This window comes from Arachis hypogaea, chromosome 19 (assembly GCF_003086295.3).
Source record: "Arachis hypogaea cultivar Tifrunner chromosome 19, arahy.Tifrunner.gnm2.J5K5, whole genome shotgun sequence".
Lineage (NCBI taxonomy): Eukaryota > Viridiplantae > Streptophyta > Magnoliopsida > Fabales > Fabaceae > Arachis > Arachis hypogaea.
Genome location: NC_092054.1, coordinates 29,767,644 through 29,789,248, shown reverse-complemented (window position 1 = coordinate 29,789,248; position 21,605 = coordinate 29,767,644). Strand labels below are relative to the sequence as shown.

General features: G+C 37.7%; 1 non-coding gene across 1 annotated transcript; it reads right to left on the bottom strand.

The window, feature by feature from the left end:
• Nucleotides 1-854: 854 nt before the first annotated feature.
• LOC112782018 (small nucleolar RNA R71) lies at nt 855-962 on the bottom strand. The gene has a single exon (XR_003192762.1). It is a non-coding gene; the product is annotated as a small nucleolar RNA R71 (small nucleolar RNA).
• Nucleotides 963-21,605: the final 20,643 nt, after the last annotated feature.

The following is a 21,605-nucleotide window of genomic DNA, read 5'->3' as shown; positions in this document are numbered from 1 at the left end:
AATTTAACTAATTATTTTATTTTTTTTATTCGAATTTTCGAAAAAAAAAAACTAACCTTTTTCAAAAACAATTTTCGAAAATCACTAACCCTTTTTCAAAAATTATTTTCGAAAATTCTCTCCCTCTCTCATCTCCTTCTATTTATTTATTCATCTACTAACTTATCTTCATCTCACATCTCTGCTCCTATCATCACCTTTGTGTTTGGATTCTTCATTCTTCTTCACCCCTATTCCTTCTCCCCCTCCACTAACAACAAGGAACATCTTTACTGTGACATAGAGGATTCCTCTTCTTTTCTTGTTTTCTTCTCTTTCTTATGAGCAAGAACAAGAAAAAAGGCATTCTTGTTGAAGCTGATCCAGAACCTGAAAGGACTCTGAAGAGGAAACTAAGAGAAGCTAAATTACAACAATCCAGAGACAACTTGATTGAAAATTTCGAACAAGTAAAGGAAATGGCAGCCGAACCCAACAACAATACAAGGAGAATGCTTGGTGACTTTACTGCACCTAATTCCAATTTACATGGAAGAAGCATCTCCATCCCTACCATTGGAGCAAACAATTTTGAGCTGAAACCTCAGCTAGTTTCTCTGATGCAGTAGAACTGCAAGTTTCATGGACTTCCATCTGAAGATCCTTTTCAGTTCTTAACTGAATTCTTGTAGATATGTGATACTGTAAAGACTAATGGAGTAGATCCTGAAGTCTACAGGCTCATGCTTTTCCCTTTTGCTGTAAGAGACAGAGCTAGAATATGGTTGGATTCTCAACGTAAAGACAGCCTGAATTCTTGGGATAAGGTGGTCAAGGCTTTCTTAGCCAAGTTCTTTCCTCCTCAAAAGCTGAGTAAGCTTAGAGTGGATGTTCAAACCTTCAGACAGAAGGAAGGTGAATCCCTCTATGAAGCTTGGGAGAGATACAAAGGACTGACCAAAAAGTGTCCTTCTGACATGCTTTCAGAATGGACCATCCTGAACATATTCTATGATGGTCTGTCTGACTTAGCTAAGATGTCATTGGATACTTCTGCAGGTGGATCCATTCACCTAGAGAAAACGCCTGCAGAAGCTCAAGAACTCATTGACATGGTTGCTAATAACCAGTTCATGTACACTTCTGAGAGGAATCCTGTGAGCAATGGGACACCTCAGAGGAAGGGAGTTCTTGAAATTGATACTCTGAATGCCATATTGGCTCAGAACAAAATATTGACTCAGCAAGTCAATATGATTTCTCAGAGTCTGAATGGAATGCAAGCTGCATCCAACAGTACTCAAGAGGCATCTTTTGAAGAAGAAGCTTATGATCCTGAGAACCCTGCAATAGCAGAGGTAAATTACATGGGTGAACCATATGGAAACACATATAATCCATCATGGAGAAATCACCCAAATCTCTCATGGAAGGATCAAAAGCCTCAACAAGGCTTTAATAATGGTGGAAGAAACAGGTTTAGCAATAGCAAGCCTTTTCCATCATCCACTCAGCAACAGATAGAGAATTCTGAGCAAAATCTATCTAGCTTAGCAAATCTAGTCTCTGATCTATCTAAGGCCACTGTGAGTTTCATGAATGAAACAAGATCTTTCATTAGAAATTTGGAAGCACAAGTGGGCCAGCTGAGTAAAAGGATCACTGAAATCCCTCCTAGTACTCTCCCAAGCAATACAGAAGAAAATCCAAAAGGAGAGTGCAAGGCCATTGACATAACCAAAATGGCCGAACCCAAAGAGGGAAAGGAGGACGTGAATCCCAAGGAGGAAGACCTCTTGGGATGTCCAGTGATCAATAAGGAGGTTCCCTCTGAGGAACCAAGGGAATCTGAGGCTCATCTAGAGACCATAGAGATTCCATTAAACCTCCTTATGCCCTTCATGAGCTCTGATGAGTATTCCTCTTCTGAAGAGAATGAGGATGTTACTGAAGAGCAAGCTACCAAGTTCCTTGGTGCAATCATGAAGCTGAATGCCAAACTATTTGGCAATAAGACTTGGGAAGATGAACCTCCCTTGTTCACCAATGAACTAAGTGATCTGGATCAACTGACATTGCCTCAGAAGAAACAAGATCCTGGAAAGTTCTTAATACCTTGCACCATAGGCACCATGATCTTTAAAGCTCTGTGTGACCTCTGTTCAGGTATAAACCTCATGCCCCTCTCTGTAATAGAGAAACTGGAAATCTATGGGGTGCAAGCTGCTAAAATCTCATTAGAGATGGCAGAAAATTCAAGAAAACAGGCTTATGGACAGGTAGAAGACGTGTTAGTAAAGGTTGAAGGCCTTTACATCCCTGCTGATTTCATAGTCCTGGATACTGGAAAGGAAGAGGATGAATCCATCATCCTAGGAAGACCTTTCCTAGACAAAGCAAGAGCTGTGATTGATGTGGACAGAGGAGAACTAGTCCTTCAACTAAATGAGGACAACCTTGTGTTCGCAACTCAAGGATCTCTCTCTGCAACCATGGAGAGGAAGCATAAAAAGCTTCTCTCACTACAGAGTCAACTAGAGCCCCCACAATCAAACTCTAAGTTTGGTGTTGGGAGGCCATATCCAAACTCTAAGTTTGGTGTTGAACTCCCATATCCAAACTCTAAGTTTGGTGTTGAGGAGTCTCAACAAAGCTCTGCACATCTGTGAGGCTCCATGAGAGCCCACTGTCAAGCTATTGACATTAAAGAAGCGCTTGTTGGGAGGCAACCCAATGTTTATTTATCTAATTCTATTATTTTTGTTTTTCATGTTTTCTTAGGTTAATGATCATGTGGAGTCACAAAATAAACAAAAAAATTGAAAACGGAATCAAAAATAGCAGAAGAAAAATCACACCCTGGAGGAGCATCTGTCTGGCGTTCAGCGTCAGAACAGAGCATGGTTCTGGCGCTGAACGCCCAAAATGGGCAGCTTCTGGGCACTGAACGCCCAGAACAAGTATGGTTCTGGCGTTCAACGCCAGATATGGCCAGTAAATGGGCATTGAACGCCCAAAATGGGCACCAACCTGGCGCTGAACGCCCAGAGTTGTGTGCAAGGGCATTTTACATGCCTAATTTGGTGCAAGGTTGTAATTCCTTGAACACCTCAGGATCTGTGGACCCTACAGGATCATCTTAGGATCTGTGGACCCCACAGGATCCCCACCTACCTCCACTCACTTCTTCTCACCCTCTCTCTCCATTCATGATCATCCCTTCTGTTTTCCATTTACCACTCACATCCATACACCCACCTACCTTCAAAATTCAACATCTCTTTCCCACCCAATCCCACCCATATGGCCAAACACACACATCCCTCCATCTCCTCCATATCTTCTTCTTCTTCTTCTATTCTTTCTTCCTTTGCTCGAGGGTGAGCAATATTCTAAGTTTGGTGTGGTAAAAGCATAGCTTTTTTGTTTTTCCATAACCATTGATGGCACCTAAGGCCAGAGAAACCTCTAGAAAGAGGAAAGGGAAGACAAAAGCTTCCATCAAGGGTCTATAGCTCAGTGGTAGAATATTTGACTGCAAATCAAGAGATCCCTGAGACACCTCAGGGGATACATTTTCTTCCACACAATTATTGGAAGCAACTAAGGGTGGAACATCAAGAGCACTCCATCATCCTTCATGAAATTAGAGAAGATCAAAAAGCAATGAGGGAGGAGCAACAAAGACAAGGAAGAGACATAGAAGAGCTCAAGGACATCATTAGTTCCTCAAGAAGGAAACGCCACCATCACTAAGGTGGATTCATTCCTTGTTCTTATTTCTTCTGTTTTTCGTTTTCTATGTTATGTGCTTATCTGTGTTTGTGTCTTCATTACATGATCATTAGTAGTTAGTAACTTTGTCTTAAAGTTATGAATGTCCTATGAATCCATCACCTCTCTTAAATGAAAAATGTTTTAATTCAAAAGAACAAGAAGTACATGAGTTTTGAATTTATCCTTGAACTTAGTTTAATTATATTGATGTGGTGACAATGCTTCTTGTTTTCTGAATGAATGCTTGAACAGTGCATATGTCTTTTGAAGTTGTTGTTCATGAATGTTAAATATGTTGGCTCTTGAAAGAATGATGACTATGAGACATGTTATTTGATAATCTGAAAAATCATAAAAATGATTCTTGAAGCAAGAAAAAGCAGCAAAGAACAAAGCTTGCAGAAAAAAAAAAGAGAAAAAAATAGGCGAAAAAAATAAAGAGAAAAAGCAAGCAGAAAAAGCCAAAAGCTCTTAAAACCAAGAGGCAAGAGCAAAAAGCTAATCTTAAAACCAAAATGCAAGGGCAAATAAAAAGGATCCCAAGGCTTTGAGCATCAGTGGATAGAAGGGCCTAAAGGAATAAAATCCTAGTCTAAGCGGCTAAACCAAGCTGTCCCTAACCATGTGCTTGTGGCGTGTAGGTGTCAAGTGAAAACTTGAGACTGAGCGGTTAAAGTCAAGGTCCAAAGCAAAAAAAGAGTGTGCTTAAGAACCCTGGACACCTCTAATTGGGGACTTTAGCAAAGCTGAGTCACAATCTGAAAAGGTTCACCCAGTTATGTGTCTGTGGCATTTATGTATCCGGTGGTAATACTGGAAAACAAAGTGCTTAGGGCCACGGCCAAGACTCATAAAGAAGCTGTGTTCAAGAATCATCATACTGAACTAGGAGAATCAATAACACTATCTGAACTCTGAGTTCCTATAGAAGCCAATCATTCTGAACTTCAATGGATGAAGTGAGATGCCAAAACTATTCAAGAGGCAAAAAGCTATAAGTCCCGCTCATTTGATTGGAGCTATGCTTCATTGATAGTTTGGAATTTATAGTATATTCTCTTCTTTTTATCCTATTTGATTTTCAGTTGCTTGGGGACAAGCAACAATTTAAGTTTGGTGTTGTGATGAGCGGATAATTTATACGCTTTTTGGCATTGTTTTTAGTATGTTTTTAGTAGGATCTAGTTACTTTTAGGGATGTTTTCATTAGTTTTTATGTTCAGATCACATTTCTGGACTTTAATATGAGTTTGTGTATTTTTCTGTGATTTCAGGTATTTTTTGGCTGAAATTGAGGGACTTGAGCAAAAATCAGATTCAGAGATTGAAGAAGGACTGCTGATGCTGTTGGATTCTGACCTCCCTGCACTCAAAATGGATTTTCTGGGGCTACAGAACTCAAAATGGCGCGATTCCAATTGCGTTGGAAAGTAGACATCCAGGGCTTTCCAAAAAAATATAATAGTCTATACTTTGGCCAAGAATAGACGACGCAAACTGGCGTTCAACGCCAGCTTTCTGCCCAATTCTGGCGTCCAGCGCCAGAAAAGGATCCAAAACCAGAGTTGAACGCTAGAAATGGATCAAAACCTGGCGTTCAACTCCACAAATGGCCTCTGCACGTGGAAAGTTAAAGCTCAGCCCAAGCACACATCAAGTGGGCCCCGGAAGTGGATTTATGCATTAATTACTTACTTCTGTAAACCCTAGTAGCTAGTTTATTATAAATAGGACCTTTTACTATTGTATTAGACATCTTTGGAATCATCTTTGAATATTTGGAATCATCTTTGGATCTTTGGATTATATTTTGATCTATTGATCACGTTTTGGGGGCTGGCCATCTCGGCCATGCCTGGACTTTCACTTATGTATTTTTAACGGTAGAGTTTCTACACTCCATAGATTAAGGTGTGGAGCTCTGCTGTTCCTCAAAGATTAATGCAAAGTACTACTGTTTTCTATTCAATTCATCTTATTTCGCTTCTATGATATTCATTCGCACTTCAACCTGAATGTGATGAACGTGACAATCATCATCATTCCCTATGAACGCGTGCCTGACAACCACTTCTGTTCTACCTTCGACTGAATGAGTATCTCTTAGATCTCTTAATCAGAATCTTCATGGTGTAAGCTAGAATGATGGCGGTATTCAAGAGAATCCGGAAGGTCTAAACCTTGTCTGTGGTATTCCGAGTAGGATTCAATGAATGAATGACTGTGACGAGCTCCAAACTCGCGATTGCGGGGCGTTAGTGACAGACGCAAAAGGATAGTAAATCCTATTCCAGCATGATCGAGAACCGACAGATGAATAGCCGTGCCGTGACAGGGTGCGTTGACCATTTTCACTGAGAGGATAAGATGAATCCATTGACAAGGGTGATGCCTCCAGACGATTAGCCGTGCCGTGACAGGGCATTGGATCATTTTCCCGAGAGATGACCGAAAGTAGCCATTGACAGTGGTGATGTATCACATAAAGCCAGCCATGGAAAGGAGTAAGACTGACTGGATGAAGATAGCAGGAAAGCAGAGGTTCAGAGGAACGAAAGCATCTTTATTCGCTTATCTGAAACTCTCACCAATGTTTTACATAAGTATTTCTATCCCTATTTTATTATATTATTTTCAAAAACTCCATAACCATTTGATATCCGCCTGACTGAGATTTACAAGGTGACCATAGCTTGCTTCATACCAACAATCTTCGTGGGATTCGACCCTTACTCACGTAAGGTATTACTTGGACGACCCAGTGCACTTGCTGGTTAGTTATGCGAAGTTGTGAAGATATGTTTAGACCATGGTTCTGTGCATCCGTTTTTGGTGCCATTGCCAGGGAATCAATTTCGAACAATAATTCACAACCTGAGTAGCAATTTCGCATACCATTCACCCTTTTCTGGCGTTTGAATGCCAGAATCATTCCTCTTTGGGCTCTTACTGTCCTCAGAGGGATTTTGGGCAGTGGCTTGGTCATCCTCTGTCAGTTGTTCCTTTCTTGGCTTTCTGCTACCTTGAGTGGAGACATTCAATGTCTTCCCACTCCTTAAATGAACGGCTTGGCACTCTTCTGTTATCTGTTTAGATAGCTGCTGTCTTGTCTGATCCAATTGTGATTCCATATTCTTGTTAGCATTTTTAGTGTCTTGTAGCATCTCTTTAAATTCTGCTAACTGTTTTGTTATAAGAAGCAATTGCTGATTGAGTTCAACAACTTGTTCTGGAGAGCTAAGTTCAATGCATAATGATTTAGCCTCTTCTTTCATGGAGGACTCACTACTTAAGTACAGATGCTGATTGCTAGCAATTGTATCAATGAGCTCTTGAGCCTCTTCAATTATCTTCCTCATGTGTACAGATCCACCAGCTGAGTGGTCTAGAGACATCTGGGCCTTTTCTGTAAGCCCGTAGTAGAAGATGTCTAACTGCACCCATTCTGAAAATATTTCAGAGGAGCATTTCCTTAGCATCTCTCTGTACCTCTCCCAGGCATTATAAAGAGATTCATTATCCTCTTATTTAAAGTCTTGGATGTCCAACCTTAGCTGTGTCATCCTTTTTGGAGGGAAATATTGATTCAGGAATTTGTTTGATAACTGTTTTCATGTTCTTATGCTTGCTGTGGGTTGGTTATTTAACCACCTCTTAGCTTGATCTTTTATAGCAAATGGAAACAGTAATAATCTGTAGACATCCTGATCTACTTCTTTATCACGTACTGTGTCAGCAATTTGTAAGAACTGTGCCAGAAACTCAGTAGGTTCTTCTTGTGGAAGACCGGGATACTGGCAGTTTTGCTGCACCATCATAATGAGCTAAGGGTTTAGCTCAAAATTGCTGGCTCTGACGGGAGGTATATAGATACTACTCCTATATGAAGGAGTAATGGGGTTAGCATACGACCCCAGAGTCCTTTTGGACTGTTCATTTCCACTTGAGTCCATGATGGAGAAAGGGAGATGATGTGGAATGTGAAATAAAAATTTTATTTATTATTTTTATTTATTTTTTTCAAAATTAAGGAAATTAAAATAAAGTAAATGAAAAAAGAAGGTATAAGTTTCGAAAATTAAAAGAAGAGAAATAAACAAAATTAGAAAACTAAATTAATTAATTAATTAAATAGATTTGAAAAATAATGGGTGAGGATTTTCAAAAAATAAAGAGAGAGGAAATTTTGGAAAAGATATGTCTTAAAATTAAAGATACTTGTAAGAAAATAAATAAATAAAAGAAAATATTTGAAAAGGATATGATTTTAAAATTTTAAAGGTTGAATCTTTCTTAACAAGAAAACACTAAACTTAAAATTTTTCAATCAAACTAATAAATTAGGACAAGTAATTCGAAAATAAAAAAAAATAAAAAGATTTTGAAAAATTTTATAAAAGATTTTCGAAAAATATAAAAAAGCAAATTGAAAAAGAATTTGTTTTGAAAAAGATTTAAAAAGATAAATTTTTAAAATTGAAATTTTAACTTGACTAACAAGAAACTACCAAATTTTAAAAACTTTGACTAAGTCAACCCAAGGAATTCGAAATTGATGAGTAAATAAAAGAAAAGATATTTTTTTGAATTTAATGAGGAAAAAGAAAAACAATAAAGTGACACCAAACTTAGAATTTTTAGATCAAAATAAAGAAAACAAACAAGAAAACTTTGAAGATCAAGATGAATATCAAGAACAAATTTTGGAAATCTCTAAGAAAATAAAAACACAAAGGACATCAAACTTAAAAAATTTTTATACTCTGGACACTAATAATTCGAAAATGTATAAGATAAACAACAACAGACACCAAACAAGAAAATTTAAAAATCAAATAAGGAAAATTATCAAGAACAATTTGAAGATCAAGAAAGAACTAAGAACATGTAAATAAAAATATGAATACAAATAAAAACATGCAATTAACACCAAACTTAAAACATGAAACTAAACTCAAACAGAAGACTCAATTATTAGTTACTCTAAACCAAAAAGAAGATAAATTTTTTGTAATCTAAGCAACAAGATGAACCGTCAGTTGTCCAAACTCGAACAATCCCCAGCAATGGCACCAAAAACTTGGTGCACAAAATTGACTTCGTAATATTCACACAGATAGACCGACAAGTGCACCGGATCGTCCAAGTAATACCTCAGGTGAGTGAGGATCGATCCCACGGAGATTGTTAGTTTGAGCAAGAAATGGTTACCTTGTAGATCTTAGTCAGGCGGATAGAAAAGATGATAGTTGTTGTGAAAAACGCATAAAATAGATAAATAAATAAAACGTTACCAGATAGATGTGAAATCAGGGATGATAGAACGATTGAGGTTTTGGAGATGCTTCTTCCTTCTGGATCAACTTTTTTCACCATCTACTCCAACTTTTGATTGATTAATTCCATGGCAGGCTGTAAATGATTAACGCCGGGTCAGTGGTCATTAATTTCCTCTGCTTCAGATCAAACGCTGGGTCAGCGGTCATCCAATCTGAACAGGGGTGAAGCTCCTGCAGTCCATTCCCTTGGTGATCCTACTCAAAGTGCCACAGACAAAGGTCGAATCTTCCAGATCAGAGAATGATGTGTCTTGGTTCTAGCCTATACCAGAAAGGCCCTAATCGCCCCGTACCTCGGCTGCACTCATGTTGGAATAGGATCCATTGATCCTTTTGCGTCTGTCACTACGCCCAACACTCGCGAGTTTGAAGCTCGTCACAGTCATCCCTTCCCAGATCCTACTCGGAATACCACAGACAAGGTTTAGACTTTCCAGATCTCAGGAATGGCCACCAATAATTCTAGCCTATACCACGAAGACTCTGATTGTGAACCAGGAGGCTAAGAGATATGCATTCAAGCTTGTTTTCATGTAGAACGGAAGTGTTTGTCAGGCACGCGTTCATAAGTGAGAATGGTGATGAGTGTCACTTGATCATCACATTCATCATGTTCTTGTGTGTGAATGAATATTTTAGAATAAGAATAAGCTTGAGTTGAATAGAAAAACAATAGTACTTTTCATTAATTCATGAGAAACAGCAGAGCTCCACACCTTAATCTATGGGGTGTAGAAACTCTACCGTTGAAAATACATAAGTGAAAGGTCTAGGCATGGCCGTGAGGCCAACCTCCAAACGTGTACAATGATCTATGATAGCATAAAACTGATCAAAGATTATAAAATAAATCACTAAAAGTAGTTTTTATACTAAACTAATAGCTAGGGTTATAGAAAATAAGTAACTAAGTGTAGATAGTGCAGAAATCCACTTCCGGGGCCCACTTGGTGTGTGCTTGGGCTGAGCATTGAAGCTTTCATGTGTAGAGACTCTTCTTGGATTTAAACGCCAGTTTTAGTGCCAGTTTGGGCGTTTAACTCCAGCTTTTATGCCAGTTCTGATGTTTAACGCCAGAATAGGGTAGAAAGTTGGCATTCAAACGCCAGTTTGCATTATCAAAATCGGGCAAAGTATGAACTATTATAAATTTCTGCAGGATGTCTACTTTCCAACGCAATTGAGGGCGCGCCAATTGGGTTTCTGTAGCTCTAGAAAATCCATTTCGAGTGCAGGGAGGTCAGAATCCAACAGCATCTGCAGTCCTTTTTCAGCCTCTGAATCAGATTTTTTCTCAGGTCCCTCAATTTCAGCCAGAAAATACCTGAAATCACAGAAAAATACACAAACTCATAGCAAAGTCCAGAAATGTGATTTTTATTTAAAAACTAATAAAAATATAATAAAAACTAACTAAAACATACTAAAAACTACCTAAAAACAATGCCAAAAAGCATATAAATTATCCACTCATTACATCACCAAACTTAAATTGTTGCTTGTCCCCAAGCAACTAAAAACAAAGTAGGATAAAAAGAAGAGAATATACAATAAATTTCGAAAACATCTATGAAGATCAGTCTTAATCAGATGAGTAGGGCTATTAGCTTTTTGCTTCTGAACAGTTTTGGCATCTCACTTTATCCCTTGAAGCTCAGAATGATTGGCATTTATAGGAACTCAGAATTTAGATAGTGTTATTGATTCTCCTAGTTCAGTATGTTAATTCTTGAACACAGCTACTTTATGAGTCTTGGCTGTGGCCCTAAGCATTTTGTCTTCCAGTATTACCACCGGATACATAAATGCCACAGACACATATCTGGGTGAACCTTTTCAGATTGTGACTCAGCTTTGCTAGAGTCCCCAGTTAGAGGTGTCCAGAGCTCTTAAGCACACTCTTTTTGCTTTGGACCATAACTTTAACCGCTCAGTCTCAAGCTTTTCACTTGACACCTTCACGCCACAAGCACATGGTTAGGGACAGCTTGGTTTAGTCGCTTAGGCCAGGATTTTATTCCTGTGGGCCCTCCTATCCACTGATGCTCAAAGCCTTGGATCCTTTTTATTTTACCCTTGCCTTTTGGTTTAAAGGGCTATTGGCTTTTTCTGCTTGCTTTTTTTTTCTTTCTTTTTTTTTTTTGCCATTTTTTTCTGCAAGCTTTTCATTGCTTTTTCTTGCTTCAAGAATCAATTATATGATTTTTCAGATTATCAAATAACATTTCTCCTTTTTCATCATTCTTTCAAGAACCAACAATTTTAACATTCATAAACAACAAATTCAAAAATATGCAATGTTCAAGCATTCATTCAGAAAACAAAAAGTATTGCCACCACATCAAAATAATTAAACTACTTTAAAATTTGAAATTCATGTACTTCTAGTTCTTTTGCAATTAAAAACATTTTTCATTTAAGAAAGGTGATTGATTCATAGGACATTCATAGCTTTAAGGCATAGACACTAAGACACTAATGATCATGTAATAAAGACACAAACATAGATAGAACATAAAGCATAGGAAATGAAAAACAGAAAAAAAATAAATAGACAAGGAGATTAAGGAACGGGTCCACCTTAGTGAGGGTGGCGTCTTCTTCCTCTTGAAGAACCAATGGTGCTCTTGAGCTCCTCTATGTCTCTTCCTTGCCTTTGTTGCTCCTCCCTCATAGCTCTTTGATCGTCTCTAATCTCATGGAGTATGATGGAGTGCTCTTGGTGCTCCAGCCTTAGTTGTCCCATGTTGGAACTTAATTCTCCTAGGGAGGTGTTAATTTGCTCCCAATAGTTTTGTGGAGGAAAGTGCATCCCTTGAGACATCTCAGGGATTTTATGATGAGGAATTTCCTCATGCTCTTGTTGAGGTCCATGAGTGGGCTCTCTTGTTTGCTCCATCCTCTTTTTAGTGATGGGATTGTCCTCTTCAATGAGGATGTCTCCCTCTATGACAATCCCAGCTGAATTGCAGAAGTGAGAAATGAGGTGAGGAAAGGCTAACCTTGTCAAAGTGGAGGACCTATCAGCCACCTTGTAGAGTTCTTGAGGTATAATCTCATGAACTTCCACTTCCTCCCCAATCATGATACTATGGATCATGATGGCCCGATCCACAGTTACTTCAGATCGGTTGCTAGTAGGAATGATAGAGCGTTGGATAAACTCCAACCATCCTCTAGCTACAGGCTTAAGGTCCGGTTTTCTCAATTGAACTGGTTTTCCTATTGAGTCACTTTTCCATTGAGCTCCTTCCACACATATGTCCATGAGGACTTGGTACAACCTTTGATCAAAGTTGACCCTTCTAGTGTAGGGGCGTGCATTTTCTTATATCATTGGCAAGTTGAACGCCAACCTTACATTTTCTGGACTGAAATCTAAGTATTTCCCCGAACCATTGTAAGCCAATTCTTTGGATTCGGGTTCATACTTTGATCATAGTTCCTAGTGATCCATGCATTTGCATAAAACTCTTGAACCATTAAGATTCCGACTTGTTGAATAGGATTGGAGAGAACTTCCCATCCTCTTCTTCTAATCTCATGTCGGATCTCCGGATACTCACTCCTTTTGAGCTTGAAAGGGACCTCAGGGATCACCTTCTTCTTGGCCACAACTTCATAGAAGTAGTCTTGATGGACCTTTGAGATGAATCTCTCCATCTCCCATAACTCTGAGGTGGAAGTTTTTGCCTTTCCTTTCCTCTTTCTAGAGGTTTCTCTGGCCTTTGGTGCCATAAATGGTTATGGAAAAATAAAAAGCAATGCTTTTACCACACCAAACTTAAAGTGTTTGCTCGTCCTCGAGCAAAGAAGAAAGAATGAAGGAGAAGAAGAGGAAAATGGAGGAGATGGAGGGTGAGGGTGAGTTCGGCCAAGGGGGTATAAGGTATGTGTGATGTGTGAAATTAAAGGAGTGATGAGGGGTATATATAGGAGTGGGGTAGGGTTAGGTTCGTGTATTTGGGGTTGGGTTTGGGGGGGAAAGAGTTTGAATTTGAAGGTTGGTGGTGTTTTGGGGAAAAGTGAATGAGGTGATTGGTGAAGGGTATTTGGGGAAGAGTGTTATGGAAAGGTGTGAAGAGGAGAGAAGAAGAGGTGGGGTAGCTGGGGATCCTGAGGGGTCAAGGACTTTAACATCCCTGCTCTATTTAGGCGTGCAAAACTCCCTTAGAGTGCAATTCTGGCATTAAACGCCAGATTGCTACTTGTTTCTGGCGTTTAACGCCAGCTTTTCTCCCTTTCTTGGCGTTTAACGCCAACTTAGTGCCCTGTTCTGGCGTTAAACGCCAGACTGGTGCCTGTTTCTGGCGTTAAATGCTAGTCTAGTGCCCATTTCTGGCGTTAAATGCTCATAATGGTGCCAGACTGGGCGTTTAACGTCCATTCTGCTACTCTTACTGGCGTTTAAATGCCAGTAAGCTCTTCCTCCAGGGTGAGCTATTTTTAATGCTGTTTTTCATTCTATTTTTGATTTTTCAGTTGTTTTTGTGACTTCACATGATCATCAACCTAAAGAAAATATAAAATAACAATGGAAAATAAATAGATATAATTAAGTAACATTGGGTTGCCTTCCAATAAGCGCTTCTTTAATGTCAATAGCTTGACAGTGAGCTCTCATGGAGCCTCACAGATAATTAGAGCAGGGTTGGGGCCTCCCAACACCAAACTTAGAGTTTGAATGTGGGGGTTTTGTTTGACTCTGTATTGAGAGAAGTTCTTTATGCTTCCTCTCCATGGTTACAGAAGGAGAACCTTGAGTCTTGAATACAAGGTAGTCCTTATTCAACTTAAGGACCAACTTTCCTCTGTCAACATCAATCACAGCTTTTGTTGTGGCTAGGAAGGGTCTGCCAAGGATGATGGATTCATCCTCATCCTTCCCAGTGTCTAGGATTACGAAATCAGCAGGGGTGTAAAGGCCTTCAACCTTCACTAGCACATCCTCTACTAGTCCATAAGCCTATTTCATTGATTTGTCTGCCATCTCTATTGAGATTCTTGCAGCTTGTACCTCAAAGATTCCCAAATTCTCCATTACGGAGAGTGGCATGAGGTTTATCCCTGACCCCAGGTCACACAGAGCCTTCTCAAAGGTCATGGTGCCTATGATACAAGGTATGAAGAATTTTCCGGGATTCGGTTTCTTCTGAGGTAATGTCTGTCTCATTAATGCATTCAGCTCATTGGTGAACAAGGGGGATTCATCCTCCCAAGTTTCAGTACCAAATAACTTGGCATTCAGCTTTATGATTGCTCCTAGATATTTAGCAACTTGCTCTTCAGTGATGTCTTCATCTTCTTCAGAGGAAGAATATTCATCAGAGCTCATGAATGGCAGAAGGAAGTTCAATGGAATCTCTATGGTCTCTGTATGAGCCTCAGATTCCTTTGGTTCCTCAAAGGGAAATTCCTTTCTGTCTAGAGGACGTCCCATGAGGCTTTCCTCACTGGGACTCACGTCCTCCTCACTCTCTCCAGGTTCGGCCATGTTGGTCATGGTTATGGCCTTGCACTCTCTCTTGGGATTTTCTTTTGTATTTCTTGGGAGAGTACTGGGAGGAGTTTCAGTAATCTTCTTACTCAGCTGACCCACCTGTACCTCCAAATTTCTAATGGAGGACCTTGTTTCATTCATGAAACTTAGTGTGGTCTTGGATAGATCAGAGACTATGGTTGCCAGGCCAAAATGGCTCTGTTTAGAATTCTCTGTCTGTTGCTGAGAAGATGATGGAAAAGGTTTGCTATTACCAAACATGTTTCTTCCACCATTGTTATTATTGAAGCCTTGATTAGGCTTCTGTTGATCCTTCTATGAGAGATTATGATGATTCCTCCATGAAGGATTATAGGTGTTTTCATAGAGTTCTCCCATGTAATTCACCTCTGCCATTGCAGGATTCTCAGGATCATAAGTTTCTTCTTCAGAAGATGATTCTTTAGTACTATTGGATGCAGCTTGCAATCCATTCAAACTCTGAGAAATCATATTGACTTGCTGAGTCAATATTTTGTTCTGAGCCAATATGGCATTCAGAGTATCAATTTTAAGAACTCCTTTCTTCTGAGTTGTCCCATTATCCACAGGATTCCTTTCAGAAGTGTACATGAATTGGTTATTTGCAACCATTTCAATGAGTTCCTGAGCTTCTTCAGGCGTCTTCTTCAGATGAAGAGATCCACCAGCAGAGTTGTCCAATGACATCTTGGACAGTTCAGACAGACCATCATAGAATATGCATATGATGCTCCATTCTGAAAGCATACCAGAAGGACACCTTCTGATCAATTGCTTGTATCTTTCCCAAGCTTCATAGAGGGATTTGCCTTCCTTTTGTCTGAAGGTTTGGACTTCCACTCTAAGCTTACTCAATTTTTGAGGTGGAAAGAACTTTGCCAAGAAGGCATTGACCAGCTTTTCCCAAGAGTTCAGGCTATCCTTAGGTTGTGAGTCCAACCATGTCCTAGCTCTGTCTCTTACAGCAAAAGGGAAAATCATAAGTTTGTAGACCTCAGGGTCAACCCCATGAATCTTAACAGTTTCACAGATTTGCAAGAACACAGCTAAAAACTGATGAGGATCTTCCAATGGAAGTCCATGATACTTGCAATTCTGCTGCATTAGAGAAACTAATTGAGCCTTAACTCAGAGTTGTTTGCTCCAATTGCAGGAATTGAGATGCTCCTTCCACAGAAGTCAGAAGAGGGTGCAATAAAGTCACCAAGCATCTTCCTTGCATCTCCACCATTGTTGTTGGGTTCGGCCATGTTTGTTTTGTCTGTTTCCTTTTCGAAAATTTCTGTCAGGTCCTCTTCAGAGTTTTGTGCTTTAGCTTCTCTTAGCTTTCTCTTCAAGGTCCTTTCAGGTTCAAGATCAGCTTCAACAAGAATGCCTTTATCTTTGTTCCTGTTCATATGAAAGAGAAGAAGATAAAGAAAGTATGGAATCCTCTATGTCACAGTATAGAGATTCCTTAATGTGTCAGAGGAAAAGAAGAATAGAAGAATAAGGTAGAGAGGAGAATTTGAACTTATAGAGAGGGAGTGTTCGAATTGCTAATAGAGGAGAAGTGTTAGTCTTAAATAGAAAAAGGTGAGAAGGGGGGAAAATATTCGAAAACAAATTTTTAAATAAAACTAAAAATTTTAAAATAATTAAAAAGAATTTTGAAAAAGTGGATGATGGTTTTCGAAAATTAAAAGTGAGAAAGTGGTTAAGTAATTTTGAAAAAGATTTTGAAATTGGCAATAAAAAAGATATGATTAAAAATTATTTTGAGAAAGATGTGATTGAAAAGATATGATTGAGAAGATATGATTGAAAAATAATTTAAAAAGATTTGATTTTTAAAATTAATGACTTGGCTAACAAGAAATTTAAAAGATATGATTCTAAAATTCAAATATTGAACCTTTCTTAACAAATAAGTAACAAACTTGAAATTTTTGAATCAAATAATTAATCGGTAGCAAGGATTTTCGAAAATAGTGAGAGAAAAAATGGAAAGGATTTGATTTTGAAAAAGATATGATAGAAAAAACATGATTTGGAAAAGATTTGATTTTGAAAAATTATGAAAATTTGAAAAATATTTGAATTAAAAACTAACTTGCCTCCCTTGTGTTATCCTGGCGTTAAACGCCCAGAATGGTATCCATTCTGGCGTTTAACACCCAAAATACTACCCTTTTGGGCGTTTAACACCCAGCCAGGTACCTGGCTGGCATTTAAATGCCAGTTTTCCTTCTTCACTGGGCGTTTTGAACGCCCAGCTTTTTCTCTGTAATTCCTCTGCTGAATGTTCTGAATCTTCAATTCTCTGTATTATTGACTTGAAAAGACAAAATTTTGAAAATTTTTTTTTGAATTTTTAATGATGAAAAACAATAAAATGAAACTAATCATGGAAAACTAAGATCAAATAAACAATGCATGCAAGACACCAAATTTAGAAATTTTTCATATTAGAGACACTAACGACTTGAGAATACACATGAGAAACAACAAAAGACACAAAACAAGAGAATTTAAAGATCAAACCCAAGTAAATCATCAAGAACAACTTGAAGATTAATGAAGAACATAATGCATATATTCGAAAAATGCAAGAAAATAAAAAATATGCAGGACACCAAACTTAGAAATAGCCACTAGACTCAAACAAGAAACACACATTATTTTTTATTTTTATGATTTTATTTATTTTTTTGTAATTTTTCAAAAATTAATTGGAAAAAGAGAAAATAAGAAATTCAAAATTTTTAATGAGAATTCCAGGAATCATGCAATGTTAGTCTAAAACTTCGGTCCAGGAATTAGACATGAGCTTTCAGTGAAAGCTTCGGTCCAAAACACTAGACATGGCCAATGGACAGCCAAGCTTTAGCAGATCATTACATTCAACAGCAAGATTGATAGAAATCAACAAGCTCTTGTGATGATAAGTTGAAACCTCGGTCCAAAAGTTTAGACATGGTTTCACAACCAGCCAGACTTCAACAAATCATCATGAAACTCTAGAATTCGTTCTTAAAAATTCAGAAGACATAAAATAATTTATTCTTTTGAAAATTTCTTTTTTCAAAAATAAAATAATAAAAACAAAAAGCTTAAAATTAAAATAAAATTATCTAATCTGAGCAACAAGATGAACCGTCAGTTGTCCAAACTCGAACAATCCCCGGCAACGGCGCCAAAAACTTGGTGCACGAAATTGTGATCTCAATGGTGCCAACAACTTGGTACGCACAATTGTAATCTCAACTCTTTTTCACAACTCCGCACAACTAACCAGCAAGTGCACTGGGTCGTCCAAGTAATAAACCTTACGTGAGTAAGGGTCGATCCCACGGAGATTGTCGGCTTGAAGCAAGCTATAGTCATCTTGTAAATCTCAGTCAGGCATATTCAAATGGTTATGAAGTTTAGAGAATTAAAATATAAATAAAATATAAAATAGGATAGAAGTACTTATGTAATTCATTGGTGGGATTTCAGATAAGCATATGAAGATGCTTTGTTCCTTCTGAACCTCTGCTTTCCTATTGTCTTCATCCAATCATTCATACTCCTTTTCATGGCAAGCTGTATGTTGGGGGATCACCGTTGTCAATGGCTACCGTCCATCCTCTTAGTGAAAATGGTCCAAATGTGCTGTCACCGCACGGCTAATTATCTATCGGTTCTCACTCATGTTGGAATAGGATCCATTGATCCTTTTGCGTCTGTCACCACGCCCAACACTCGCGAGTTTGAAGCTCGTCACAGTCATCTCTTCCCAGATCCTACTCGGAATACCACAGACAAGGTTTAGACTTTCCGGATCTCAGGAATGGCCGCCAATAATTCTAGCCTTTACCACGAAGACTCTGATCGTGAACCAGGAGGCTAAGAGATATGCATTCAAGCTTGTTTTCATGTAGAACGGAAGTGTTTGTCAGGCATGCGTTCATAAGTGAGAATGGTGATGAGTGTCACTTGATCATCACATTTATCATGTTCTTGTGTGCGAATGAATATCTTAGAATAAGAATAAGCTTGAGTTGAATAGAAAAACAATAGTACTTTGCATTAATTCATGAGGAACAGCAGATCTCCACACCTTAATCTATGGGGTGTAGAAACTCCACCGTTGAAAATACATAAGTGAAAGGTCTAGGCATGGCCATGAGGCCAGCCTCCAAATATGTACAAATGATCTATGATAGCATAAAACTGATCAAAGATTATAAAATAAATCACTAAAAGTAGTTTTTATACTAAACTAGTAGCTAGGGTTACAGAAAATAAGTAACTAAGTGCAGATAGTGCAGAAATCCACTTCCAGGGCCCATTTGGTGTGTGCTTGGGCTGAGCATTAAAGCTTTCACATGTAGAGACTCTTGTTGGAGTTAAACGCCAGCTTTGGTGCCAGTTTGGGCGTTTAACTCCAGCTTTTATTCCAGTTCTGGCGTTTAACGCCAGAATATGGTAGAAAGTTGGCGTTCAAACACCAGTTTGCGTTATCAAAACTCGGAAAAAGTATGGACTATTATATATTGCTGGAAAGCCCAGGATGTCTACTTTTCAACGCAATTGAGAGTGCACCAATTGGGTTTCTTTAGCTCCAGAAAATCCATTTCGAGTGCAGGGAGGTTAGAATCCAACAGCATTTGCAGTCATTTTTCAGCATCTGAATTAGAGTTTTGCTTAGATCCCTCAATTTCAGTCAGAAAATACCTGAAATCACAGAAAAATACATAAACTTATAGTAAAGTCCCGAAATGTGATTTTTATTTAAAAACTAATAAAAATATAATAAAAACTAACTAAAACATATTAAAAACTACCTAAAAATAATGCCAAAAAGCGTATAAATTATCCGTTCATCAATACTCCCTCTAGGGCGTTGGATGCCAACTTTGGACTCCTGAATGGGTGTTGGACGCCAGGAAGAGGGTTGGTGGCTGGCGTTGAACGCCAATTTTGGTCCTTCATTTCCAAAGCAAAGTATTGACTATTATATATTTCTGGAAAGCCCTGGATGTTAGCTTTCCATAGACATTGAGAGCGCACTATTTGGACTTTTGTAGTTCCAGAAATACTCTTTCGAGTGCATGAAGGTCAGAATTTGACAGCATCTGCAGTCCTTTCTCTGTCTCTGAATCAGACTTTGCCAAAACTCCTCAATTTCAGCCAGAAAATATCTAAAATCATCATAAAACACAACAATTCAAAGTAGAATCCAAAAACATGAATTTTTCACTAAAACCTATGAAAATATAATAAAACTTAAATAAAACATAACAAAAACTATATGAAAATGATGCCAAAAAGCGTATAAAATATCCGCTCATAAATAACTTCATATCATTCATATCCTATCTCATGCTTAAATTGCTGATATTCTTACTAAGCCTTTACTAGAACCAGTTTTTACTAGTTTTCTCACCAAACTAAGGGTATCTCTACTGCCACCATTAGTTAGGAGGGTATAGAGATTATAGGAGCTAAGACAGTGACTTAGTATAAATATATATATATATATATATATATATATATATATATATATATATATATATATATTTCAGTGTAAAACATATACACACATCATAATTGAATGAATTTACTTTCTCATTCTCAAATTCTCTTTCACTCTTTATCGTTTCTTGCACAACAAGAAACTACTGCTACATAACTCTACTTTGCAAATTCATCTTCTTAGAGTTATTCCTTCACCACAAATCACATTCTTGAATCAATACTTTACCTTTGTTGTTTTTACCTCTTCTTCTTCCCCTGGCGTTCTTTCTCTCTCTTTCTTACTCCTTTCTCATTGATCGCTATCCACTTCTACCACCTACTCCCACCCTTGAGCTTTCCTTTATTGCACTTGATATTTTTTTGTCTATTTTTAAATCTCATATGTTTTTCTCAATTTCTCTGGTTATTTTTGTTCATGTGAATATTAATTTTTTTTAGTTTGGAATGGTGGCTATTGTGGGAGTTGAAGTAAGGGTGAGGTGGTGGTGTGAGATTTGGAGGATGGGATAGTGGACGTATTAATAGTAAATGTTGTTGATGATAAGGGAGAGTACACTAATATTAATGGAGGAAGGAGAGGCGAAGTTAAGGGTGTGATAATGATGAAAGTGATGGCATTAGTGGGGTGATTATGAAAAAATTAGTCCTTGATAAATTCTAATCCCGTTCAAGGGACAAAATAATTCCTAGTCAGTCCTGATCGTAATTCCATCTATCATAGAATTTAACAACCGTGTCATTATAATAATGAGACAACTAGGTAATTTGTATTTTTATTTTGTTTTCAAAAGATTTTATTTTATTTTTCTTAATTTGTAATTTATACTTTATTAGAATTGGATTTTTCTCTTTAAGTATAGTTTTTTTAGGATAGCATTAGATTAGATTTAATTTCGTTTGATATTATATGATTAGATTCCGTTTGATTTTAAAATTACTTTAATTATTTGGATTATATTTTATTTGTGTTAGTATTGTATTTTTTTAGATTAAAACTTATTTTAGCCTATCTTATTTTTTTAGGTTTAGATTTTAATTTTTCTAATGTTTTATTTTATCGTTGCTTTCACTATTTTTCAACATCCTATTCTATCAGACAATAGGCAGTCTTGTTATTGACATAAACCACGCAAGTTGTAATGCACCGCCTAGGTCGACAGTCTTATTTTTCTAATTATGTTTCTTCTATTTTTATTTTTTATCTTCAGTTCACATGTAGTTTAACCCGAGTTTTGGAATCAAGTTTATGGTTTTTGAAATGTTGTCGCTAGTTGGGGTGGCAATGGTTATTCGCAAAGGTGGGTATCCTTCCCCTGCTCCCTATCCCAATTTAAGAAAATATTCTCCCATCTATATTCCATTCTCATCGCGGATCATTGTTTAATTATTTTTGCGGAAAAGACGATGCCCATGGATATCCATGACTATTAGTTTTAAAAAATTAACGAAGACCATAACATAAGCCAATACAATTTAATAAAAAT